At 36.5% G+C, this 12,165-nt stretch overlaps 1 protein-coding gene across 1 annotated transcript in view; it reads left to right on the top strand.

The window, feature by feature from the left end:
- The first annotated feature begins 2,055 nt into the window (after positions 1 to 2,055).
- Positions 2,056 to 12,165, top strand: part of LOC115928841 — a 32,964-nt gene continuing 22,854 nt past the window's right edge. The window contains exon 1 of the mRNA XM_030996836.1: positions 2,056 to 2,323. The gene's annotated coding sequence lies outside the window, so the exon portion shown is untranslated. The remainder of the gene's footprint in view (positions 2,324 to 12,165) is intronic.

Raw genomic sequence — 12,165 nt, 5'->3', positions numbered from 1 at the left:
AATAAAAGGAAAATAAAGACGAGAATCAGATACAGAAGAGCGCGGGGATGGAAAAAACTGAAACTAGTTGATACTTCAGTAGATAATTGATATCATGACCACTTAAATGGTCTGCAGTTAATGTAATAAACTGCTTATGAAGCCCATCAATGTATTGCTCAACGATAATGCATTGCTCTTAAATTTAGAATTGGAAAATATTTTAAAAAAGAGATTGTCTGTTGACAATTCTGAATCATTCATGTTGTTTTCCTTTTCAAAAGATGCAGCTAATTCAATATCAACTTACCGTCTACCAATGCAACTCGACGACAAGCCATTCTTTGAAATGAATGTACCTTCTTATTCTTGTATAATCATATAACACTACACTCCCTAATGACAGAACGGAAACACATTTGAAATCGAGGCCAGTTCAACAAAGACATTTTACGTGATTATTCTCAAGAGCATTTTTTGACATTTCCTTGCACACGAATCGTGTTCTGAGAAATCAGCATTGCAACAATGTAATAACCTTATGATTATGATTCTGTTCTCCTTGAATACTTCCTCTAGTGGAGGAGGGGAACAAATGGGAGCCCGTTAGCATCATCCTTGATACGCATCATTATAATAATCATCTCTTAGATAAGAAGTTGTCATATTCTATGTCATGTCTATTACATGTGATATTGAGGTCGATATTAAAGGTACTATGTCCCATTTGCAGGCCACAAAAATGAAAAGGTTAAATTCCAACGGCATTTGAAAGTAAATACTAATTTAGAACTTCCCTAAAAAAAGGGGGTCTTGAAAATGTCTTTAAGTGGGAAAATAATGACTATTAGTTGTCAAATCGACTTAAGAGCTATAGAGCCAGTAAGTAATAGTCTGATTTCCAGACCATTCTACTGAATGGTCGTACGTTTTGTGCTGCACAAAGATTCAATCAGTTTAATTTTGGCCATTACAAGAAGTGGGTTATTGATGTAGACAAATGCTCATGTACCTATGTCATAACCAAAGAAGAAAAAAAAGCAAGTCAGTCACTCAATAGTGTCTGACAGTGAAGTCTAGCAAGTAAACGGGTTTCCTTGCATAATTTGACAATTAGGACACTGCTAACATTTAAATTTCACAGATGGGACATTCATAATTTCTGCAAAGTTCTACAGAATTTGATGTTGGCTGCAAAAGGGACATAGTACCTTTAATGGATTTTGTTCAGCATCGTGCCGTCATCCATTTCATGGTGCTCCAGAAGAGGAGCCGAATGATATCCGTGAGAAGCTGGATGGCATCTTTATGGGACATGCTGCTGCCTACTCCACAATATAGAAATAAGCAGCTTCCTTCCAGCTGGCTGATAAAGCTATGATGACGTTTGTTTTTGTTTATTTATTTTTTAAGTCCCAGTAACTCCAATTTAAACGGCTGCTCTTATACCTAGGTGGGGGTGCTGCTAAACTTAAATCTTGTCACCTGTAATAGAAAATATGAAATATTCATTAAGACGTAATTACGTCTCCGAATACCTGCTCCTTTATAGTCGGGCTATGAACTTATTGAACGCCCCTCGTATATATTATATAAGCAAATTAAAAAATCGTACGATATGATAAAAAATCAACTATTATCTAGATCTGCCACCATTCATTCATGCACTGATTTCATCATTCGCATATTGATTCCCCCCCCCCCCCCTCATTTTATTAATTCAACTCCCATAAGCCAATCCGGGTTAATACCGTTACACAAGTAGCTATATTAAAGACAACTTATTCTCTATTTGGCTTCAGACCACGCACCAAGAAACACTTTTCCACCAAATCCATGACCTAAACCAACATAAATATTACATAATTTTGGAATACACATGTAAAGCGCAGGCAATAGGATTGGTATTTATATAGGACACGCTCTATGAAAAACGGAATGCTTGTTCTATTGCGTTATATAAAAAGGGCGTAAATCATTGATTTTTTTTCTCGCGTTTGAATCACAATGTTCTTAATCACCGCCTAGAGATTCTATTTCACACGGTGCTTGAATGAAGTAAGCACACGTATTTGTTCTCTTTCAACCATTGCTTCTCATCACTACCTGAGTACAATCACCAGGAACTACGCCATTAGGGGCCGGATGATTGAGGGATGAAACTACCTGCTGTTTCTATAGCAACCATGCAGTGATGAAGAAAGGGAAGCAAGAGGAGAAGGTTCTCCAAGCTGTCTTGATCATTACAGGAGTTCAGTCCACTGGAAGGCACACATCGACGGAGGGGAACGCTTGCTTGGTTTGTCCATAAGAAAGAACTTGAGATTGAGTGGTGATATCGATCGTAAGTAGCTTTCTTTCAGTTCTAAGATTTACAAGTATTATCATCATCATGCTTATCTTTTATGTGATCGGAATCATCTTCCTGGGAGGATGAATTGTTATATGCTGCAAGGTTGAATGGTTGGTAAATTACAGTCGTTACAACTTGAATAACATTTGTTATTCTAAAGATTTCTCTTCATTCACGTATACCTTTATCTGGTCGACATTGAATGTGTATCATCCTCTTATAGCAGTTCACTATTTGGCTTTGATGGAAAGAGTTTACATGAAACGAACGATGAATAGAAATAAAGAGGGAAAGAAGAAAGGGAGAAAAACGCACACTGGAAGAAAATGGCTAGGCCTCTACGGAATGTTAACAATATTAGAAGGACCAGTGCCCCCCCCCCCCCTCGCATGACAACTATTTACGCTAGGCCACTTATAGCTCAACATTCAGGCAAATAATCAGAAAGGCTATGACACTATGTTTCATGAAACATTACTCAAAGGGAAATTGTCTATAAAATATAAACAGATGGATACATGTTGGCAAATGTCTATAAAATATCAGTTTCTAGCTATATGGGCGTATTTTGTTTACGTCAGCGTCATGGATCGTATCGCGAATGCACCTCATGACAGGGACCCGGGACCTCGGGACTATGGAAATTACCTTCATGTATCAGGCATTTTGACATATTAGGGAATCAAAAGAACTGAGTGTAACAGAATTATCTTGTTATAAGATATATTTTACATCAGAGTTCTTTATTACGAGGTTCCACCATGGACCTATATGGTTCCACTGTGTTTGAATATAAGATTCCTAGATGAGTTGCTGTATTTTTATTATGCTATCTGTTAGAGAAAATATTTGAGAATTGTTTAAATACAGTTTAAACTAAATTATTCACACGCTTTATAAATTCGATGTTTTTGTAACTTATGAATTAAAGGTGTGCTGGTTGAATCTAGGCCTATGTTGATGCCTTTAGATGTAAGCTTCAATGTGGTGGTGGAGGTTATTTTACCTGACTGCTAAGAAAGTATAAATGCTTGTAAGTAAGCAACCAGGTGGCCGACGGCTTTAGGTCCTCTCCGAGGGACCTGTTAATGAGGATTACCAAAGGGCACTAGCGCATCACCTTGGTTTCGAACCCTGGTCACCGGATTACGAGACCACTGCTCTACCGACTGAGCTATCGCGCCTCCTGCGTCACATTCTCAAGAAACATAAATGGGGACAACTAAATGTTTTTAAATACTTTTTAAAATTACAAAACTTGGTAAGGGTAAGGAATTATTTAGTTGTTAACTTATTCATTTCATTCTGATGAGAGCTTGTATACGTAATTCAGGATGTATCTATTGCTTTTCATTCACATCACTGTATATGGAGCAAAATCTTTAAATACAGTTGCAAGTCAATCGAACGATTATATTGTAAAGGATTACGAGCGATTGCCCTTACTTAGGAATGCTATTATTAATAGTTGTTTCTACAGTATATAGATAAAATGCTCGTGCGTCATCAGACCGCTTTTAATGTTCGCTTGGTTGATTTCAAATGTAAAATATCTTATAATCCCCATGACTACAGAAGTATAAAAAGCGAAGGGAATTTTGCGTTTTTCGGCCATTAATCTTTTCATCGATATTTACAGTAATATTGTGGGGAAAAAAATGTATTAAAAAAACAGAAATATCACTGAATCTTCTAAAGGCAGGTATACTGTCAACAAGTATTTTTTTTAGATGTTAAACGTGTACTCGGATCAATAAAGGTTTTCTTAATGACCATGAGCTGTCAGATAAAAGCACTTCGAGATTCAGGAAGTTTTCATACTCTAAATATATTCTGTGTAATCATAAGCTCTTCCTGCGAGTATTGGTGTTCCTCAATGACCGTAATGCTCTTTTAAGAAGACTTTCTTCTTTCGTTTTTTCCACAAACAGTAGAAAATATTTAGATCTCATACTGTCAATTACCAAAGCATATTTTGATATTCTCCTATCTGATCACAGAACCAAATTGATATCTGAATTTAGTGTTTTGAATACAAATCTATCAATATTAATGTACCAGAGCGTACTTCTTCAATCAAACTTTCATAATGTATTTTAGTATAGCAACTACAATATCTTTAAAAACAGTTACCTATTTTCATGTATTGTATTGTATTTATTAAAATTCATTGATGTATATCAATATTCTGTTTATAAACATATAAATCAATTTACAATGTGATGTAACAAATCAATATTCTGTTTGGAAACATATATATATATCTCAATTTACAATGTAATGTAACAAATCAACATTCTGTTTGCAAACATTATATACCGTATAAATCATTTTACAATACAGTGTTTATAGCAAAACAGAAGGAAAATTATATCTAGCAGAAACACTCTTTCATGCATGTTCCATTTTTTTTTAAATTTCATTCGATAAAGTGTGCTATTTCTGCTGGTAAAGAGGAGAGGCGTGGGAAACTATGTGAAACCATGGAACACATGGAATATTGACATTGTTATAATTATGTGCTGGATAGGGGGTGGTTCTACATCTACTAAAGATTGAGAATCGGGAGAGTTACGTATTCATTGTGGTATTCTGATCACCCTCTCTCTCCCTCTCTCTCTTTCTCTCTCTCTCTCTCTCTCTCTCTCTCTCTCTCTTTACCTTACTCCCTCTTTAATTATGCCGCATTATTGTAGAGCGCTTAGAGACTTCTGATACAGTAAGTGTTAGGCGCTATATAAGCAAGGATAATTGTTATTATTTATCTTTCGTTATTACTATATGTCTATTTCTCTCTGTGTATCTCTCTCCCTCCCACTGTCTCCTTTCACAATCCCTCTTCTTTCCCAGTCATCGTTTAAATATGTAAATATCTTGAAGTACAATTTGACCACTGTGTTGTTTTTTTTCGTATCCATCCCTCTCTTCTAATACACATTGATATCACTTGACCCCTCCCCCCCCCCCCCATCTTATTATATCCACTCTGCCCGCTTCATGTCGCCGTCGCCCCCCCCTTTCCACAACCACTTTCTCCCTTATCTTTCCTAAAATGGAATTATTATGGATTGATACAATTCGTGGTTGTTCTCTGAAATATAAGGTAGATATTTAGTTCTAATTCCCTTAACTGTCATATCCAATATCACTTTCTCATGAACATGATGAATATGATACGGGATGTGCGGTGACTGAAATATCAGATCACTTCCTTGAAAGAAGAAGATATTTTTACTTGCTCTCTACTGCTCACAGTTTTATTTACCCCCCCCCCCCTTGGTGTCCCCTCTCTCTCTCTTTCTCTCTCTCTCTCTCTCTCTTCTCTCTCTCTCTCTCTCTCTCTCTCTCTCTCTCTCTCTTTCTCTCTCTCTCTCTCTCTCTCTCCCCTCCCTCTTCCTCTCTGTAATCCCTCTTTGCGTCGCACTAAACCATCTCATTCTTATTTTCCCATTGGTGCCCCCCTCTCTCTCTCTCTCTCTCTCTCTCTCTCTCTCTCTCTCTCTCTATCTTCTTCTTCTTCTTCTTCTTCTCTGTAATCCCTCTTTGCGTCGCACTAAACCATCTCATTCTTATTTTCCCCGTCTCACTGATAAACAAGATGACGAACTAAAGACATTCTAAAATGAGGTCACTTTGAAAAAGACCTTTGTTGACAGCGAATGTCTTGCTCTTCCAGTCTATACAGTAAATATAATCGGGGCAAAATATTTAGTGACGTCTCTTTCATAACAAGAGCATTAAACTTACTACCATCATTTTCGGAAAGCAATGAACTGGACAAAAATAAGATCCTAAATAGACACTTATTAAGTGCTATCCTTCTTCTAAATTTCCATGGAATTCGTTTTCTTTCAATTTCTCAAATTCATCGCCCTTCTCCCTCTCTATTTCCTCCTTTTCCCTTCATCATCATCATCTCCATCTCCTTCTTCCTTCTCCTATTCGTTTGCTAATACTAAGTCATTCACCCGTCTTCCGTTCTAATAATACGAAGAGCTATAAACTACGTTTGAGATGAACTAGGTAAACAGTCTCCCCATTAAAACCGAGCATTAACGTATCAATCTTATCACGCGATACATCCCAAGGGGATTCCATTTTATCCACAAGATGGAACACTCCGTGACAAAATAAAATTAGCCACTTAATGGGTAATACGTACTTCAAACCCGGCATAAACATAACCGGAAAGAAACTGGAATAGAACATAAATGATACCTAATTGTAGATAATATAGAAAGTTGGACGGGTTTTTTGTTTCCTATTTGAAGAGTTGTTTCTTTTCATCGTCGTTTCTATATAACCAATATCGTAAATTTTGTCCAGTTTTATAGAAGACTGATCAAAGAGATACTACTACTAGCTGGTATCTCTTTGGACTGATTAGAGTTTATAAGAAACGCAGTACTCTGTATGCTGAGAAGTCTTATATGACTTAATTCTACTCACGCGTGGAGTATATATCACCAACACGTGAAGAAAATTAAAGCAATATACTGATAGGATTGAGGATCGTGGTACAAGGAATACCCGCCAGACGTGAAGAGCAGAGTCATCAACAGGTCTCATACAGTATAGCTTACCAAAACAGAGTACAAGACAGCAGAGACAATGTTTAGTCAAAATCTACCCATCACTAAGAGGTTCAGACAATATGTATCTGATACCACTCAAGGTAATGATGTAAATATGAACCTTGCAACCTGCATGAGAGTAAACAAGGTCTGGTATCCATTGGTTTTAAGCCATGTCAATTTGAATAACATACGTCGATTTTATTTGAAGTGTATTAAAAATGTCATATTCAACACTGAAGGCGGGCATTGTTTGCTTTTTGTTCGCTGGCAATATAACAGAGCGCTTTTATACAACACTTAAAACATGGATTATACTCCTACTTCTAACAGCATCCACGTCTTATTTATGATGCAGAAATGTACCAAAGAACAATATATGTATCTATTAAGGAGAAGAGGTATAAACCTTTCCTTCCCTGCACTTTTTTGTATTACTCTTGTTATTCTTCGCGAACACTTTTAGTTTAGGATATACTACAGCAAATTTGTTAGATCGTATCGTGGTACCAATATAAGAGAAAGGTCACGCTAATCAAGATGAGTCGCATGCTTGTCTCCAAGATCATCATAGAAGACACTTCTTATCAAAACAGCCAAACGAAAGTAAATTGTTTTCTTGAAAACCAGGCTATTCTTGTTCATGGCGCGTGTTTGAAGGGATTTGTGCAATTATGAGTTTCTTGCTAATCTTGCTGGAGGCCTTAAAACCAATTGTATTCAGCAAACATTCTTCTTTACCTCAGGAGGAGTCTTCTATTCAGATTCTCAGTTTATCATCGATCAAGGAGCTTTATTCTGGCTGGGCTGCAAGAGCTCTCTTCTAGATTGCTTCCCTGCATGCCTTCGACCCGTTTCCATTGTTATGAAATATGACGTTACCTAAGTGTTTCGCAGGTAGTGGCGGTATACACGGGGAATAAATACATTTGGTGAGAGTATGCTAGCAGGAGACATTGTTAGGTAGTGTGAATATGTGTTTCGGTAATCATATAAGTATTGCTATTGGTGACTTCCCAGAATAGACATTGAGTTTGGTACATGTTTCCTATACTAATAAACAACAAACAGTTTTGAGGTGTTTTCCAAGACACCGTTGAGTAACTCTAGCTTTGCTTGTAATTGTCATCGTATATCCGCTCCTAAATAAAAATAAAAAAAGTAGAAGAAGAAGGAAAAAAGAAGAAGTAGTAGTAGTAGTAGTATAGTATTGTTTTTCGAGTGCTCTGTTTTAAAAGTTTCGAAATGCTATCTCTCCCTCTCCCTCTCTCTCCATCTATATCTCACTCTCTTTCCTCTATCTCTTACTCTCTTTCCTCTATCTGTCACTCTCTTTCCTTTCCCTCTCTTTCCTCTATCTCTCACTCTCGTTCTTCTCCCTCCCTCTCCTTCTATCTCTCATTCTCTTCCCTCTATCTCTCACTCTCTTTCCTCTATCTCTACATGTCTTTTTATAATCCATCCATGTGTTTCTCTCTGACCCTTTCTTTCTTGCCTAAAGTTAATATAAATAAAAATGTTGTCCTTTTTTGTTCTCTCTGTGTCCCCCCCCCCCCCCTCCTTTTCATGCTTTCAATTGCTCTTCTCTGCCAACCTATTTCTCTTTACCTTTCTTATTTCCTTATCTAATTTTCGTCTTCTTTTCGTCTATTCAATTATAACCTATATTCTCCTTTCAGGTCTGCCTGTTAAAAAAAAAGAATTATGATTTTATCTGCAGTGCAGTAGTTCACCCTTAATTGCCCTTGATCAATCAGCATGGAATTTCCGATTACAATTGCTTTCATTTACTTCCTATTCAGGTAGTTTTGTCCTGTATTCATCCAATCAATAATTCATTACTTTTATCCCTCGTATGTGATGTGTGAGTGACCACCTTCCAATGTCATTCGCGATTAAAAGCGACCATAATTCCATGCATGTTTCCTTCGAAACGTGCATGGATGATTTTCAATAACGCAACTTTTCCGCCATGAGCAATAATCATTCGACTGTGTACAAATCTATGCAATATATCAAATATCAAAAGCTGTTTTATTCAAATACTATGTGAGACTAAAGATAACTTAATATTATTATAAAGGCACTGTTAAAAGTGAAGAAATATTATTACATTTGAAATTTACTTTCTAAATTGATATTTTGTTTATGTTCATTAAGTTGCGAGTACGCTTCATTGTGTTTGTTTTTTTTTCAGGGAAAACTTGGTGACTCGATTTAGTTTATTATTTTCAAATTCAAGATGAATTAAAATTGATATCCGGTCATTTTTTTAATGGACGGGTGGCTTTCTCCTGTGTATCCTACCTCATGCTCTCTCGTGTGGGCTCCCCCCCCCCTCCTCTCTCTCTCTCTCTCTCTCTCTCTCTCACTCTTTCTCTCTCTCTTTCTCTCTCTGTATCTCTCTCTCTCTCTCTCTCTCTACCCTCTCTCTCTCTCTCTCTCTCTCTCTCTCTCCCTCTCTCTCTCTCTCTCTCTCTCTCCCTCTGTCTTGACCTGTCTTAACCATATTACCACTCTAAATGATTTAAATGATCTAGGGTACTTCCTGAGCCAAGGTCTTGTATTCATTCATGCACAGGGTCGGTTTTTTACACTTTATATCAATATTTAATTCATATAAGTCATTTAACAATGTCTTTTCAGATAAATATTGAAGGGTTGATACACTTGACTTCCAGTAGAGCCCTATGCTATGTCTCGAATAGGTATGAATAGGTATGAAATAGACGCTTTAATTTACTTTATTTGCAGGAAATACGATATAATATATTGATTTAGACTTCTCTGGTTTGAAGGAGAATATTCAGCATTAATAATCATAGAGATTGAGACATCATTGTTTTTTGTGACTCAATTACATGTACATTTGAATAGTATATTATCGTTCATTAGGATAAGGTGGTCAGTGAATATTTAGCCCAGATTACCCTCTTGTGGATCGTAATGATCGGAGCAAGACTGCATACGACCGAACATTTAAATCAGAGGCATCGGGACCTTTAATTGTTCTATTATTTGTATCGTCCTCGTTCTTTCATCAAACGTCTTTTACCGCTCGAAACGATCAATGGGTGAAAGGTCTACTCCCTCCAGTCATGAAATCGATTTTACCCTTAGGCCTTTTGAGATCGATGCTTGGAAGGCGTGTCAGCCATCTTAGATCACGTGATTTCATCATTCACATAACAAGGTTGATTCTTGATCTGACCAAAAAGTATCTCCTTGATCTGACATGCTGGCTTCAGCAGGAGCAACACAAAATTAATGACAAGAATATTCTGACACTGATTGTTTTCTTTTGGTGTGAGAGAAGGCCATCAATCATCGATGAATATTGATAGAAGTATAAGTCTCACGATGCATCAACAGTTACAGTCTTCCTGTTTTGTTTGTCTCTTTAGCCTTTGGGGGATATTTGCAAGGCATACACAATAGTAATAAGATATTTTTGATACCACTATAACAAACAAGAATCTTTCAGATACGATTTGAAATGTCATATTTTCTTGCATAGATAAAATACATAAACTTCAGGGATATAAGGGATAAGAAACACATTTTCGCACCTCAACAGGTTTGAAATAAACACTCAGTTACACGTACATTTATATACTATTCTGCCTAACTGATCGTTACTAAAAATACGTATGCATTGTCTCAAAGGTCTATCAGATTTTTTCAGATTGCGATTGTTAAGAGGAGCGCTTTTAAGAAATTCTCATCTTCAAGAACTGTCGACTAGGAATTCTCATGAGTTTTCTCCAATCTCTTTTCAATGACTCTAACATCCGAGAGTACACTATTATGTCCAATTTTCAACAGAACTTAAAACCGGCTGCCAACAAAAATGTACATTTTAACCATTCTAACAGTTCTTACCAAATGGTAAGTGGATGTGAAGTACCGTCACCAAGGGTATACTGGACAGCTATTGACCGTAACAGTTGACATAGTATGGAGGACTTTCTTCCTGTACTTCATGGAGTTCAGACAGGCGTCGGGACTCGGGAGTGCTTCACATACTGTTTCATATTCTTTCAACACTTACTGTCTTGTTCTATCTGTTGCAAATGGTTTTTATTAACATAATATTATATCGGTACTATTTCAATATGAACGTTCATTGTCATGCTGTCAATACTTCCGACACTATCCCAGATTTTGCCGAATTAAGTTGGAAAATAAAACTCCGTCCAAGTTACTATATCTTTGTCGATACGTAAGTACATTCTAAAGTTGAATTCAAAATAAATTTTATAATGCAGATTTCGGATTTCCTTTTCATTTCCCTGTAACATGATGCGTCAGAGACTTCGCCAGACGTTGACGCACTACTACGTTATTAATATTGCACGTCGTATGCAACATGCATTGCTAGCATTATAAGTTAGTTTGAGAAAATAGGCCTATTTGAATGAATGTATGAACAGGTGACAATGATAATCCCAATTATTACAGGATTTAATTTCAACAAAATAATGTTGAATCGAATCTGTTTAATTTAGGGTAAAACTGTAACAATCATTAACAATCGCGGTTTTGAAGTTTCCCTTTTAAATTCTCCCTCTTCCATTCTTTGCTGGGAAGAATCACTTTCTTATTAATCTTTTTTCAAATTAACATGATGAATTTTCATTTCTCGTCCTTCCTAAAGTTTAATCTTAACCTTAAATCTTGCAAGCCCCTTTTCTGTAATTCAGTCTGTTTGTCTTTCTTTCTCTCTTTCTCTCTTTCTCTCTCTCTTTCTTTCTTTCTTTCTTTTCTTCTTTCTTTCTTTCCTTCTTTCTTTCTTTCTTCCACTCAAAGCGAATATTGATAAATAATTATAAAACTGCTCTCATGACCAAGTCAAATGCTTAAGAATACCTTTGAAGCCCTACGGTGTCTTTCTTTAAAATTAGCTCCAAACCAATATGACTTATCTTAATTTATCAACTAAGTTAATCGCGGTAAAGAACATTTTCATTTCAAGTGTATCACGTGACATCATTGACGTCTTCAATTCTGATGTCGTCGTAATCGATCATTGAGGGACTTGGAGGACATTAATCTGAGAATATCAGGTTTCTCGCAGGAAATTAACTCTTTACTTTTGCCACATCGCCACGATCGCCTGTTTATGAAAAGAAAACAAAATGGCCTTCTAAAATGAGGCGTTTATGAGTCCAGTCATTTCAAATGAAAGTGTTCAATCAGAGCGAAGTGGTTGAAACTGGGTCAGGTAAAGAGTTGTTAAAAAATGAATTCTGCGCCTCA

Source organism: Strongylocentrotus purpuratus, unplaced genomic scaffold (genome assembly GCF_000002235.5).
Source record: "Strongylocentrotus purpuratus isolate Spur 01 unplaced genomic scaffold, Spur_5.0 spur5_contig_857, whole genome shotgun sequence".
Classification (NCBI taxonomy): Eukaryota; Metazoa; Echinodermata; class Echinoidea; order Camarodonta; family Strongylocentrotidae; genus Strongylocentrotus; species Strongylocentrotus purpuratus.
Note: the sequence above shows the minus strand (reverse complement) of the source record. Positions and strands in the feature narration are given on the sequence as shown.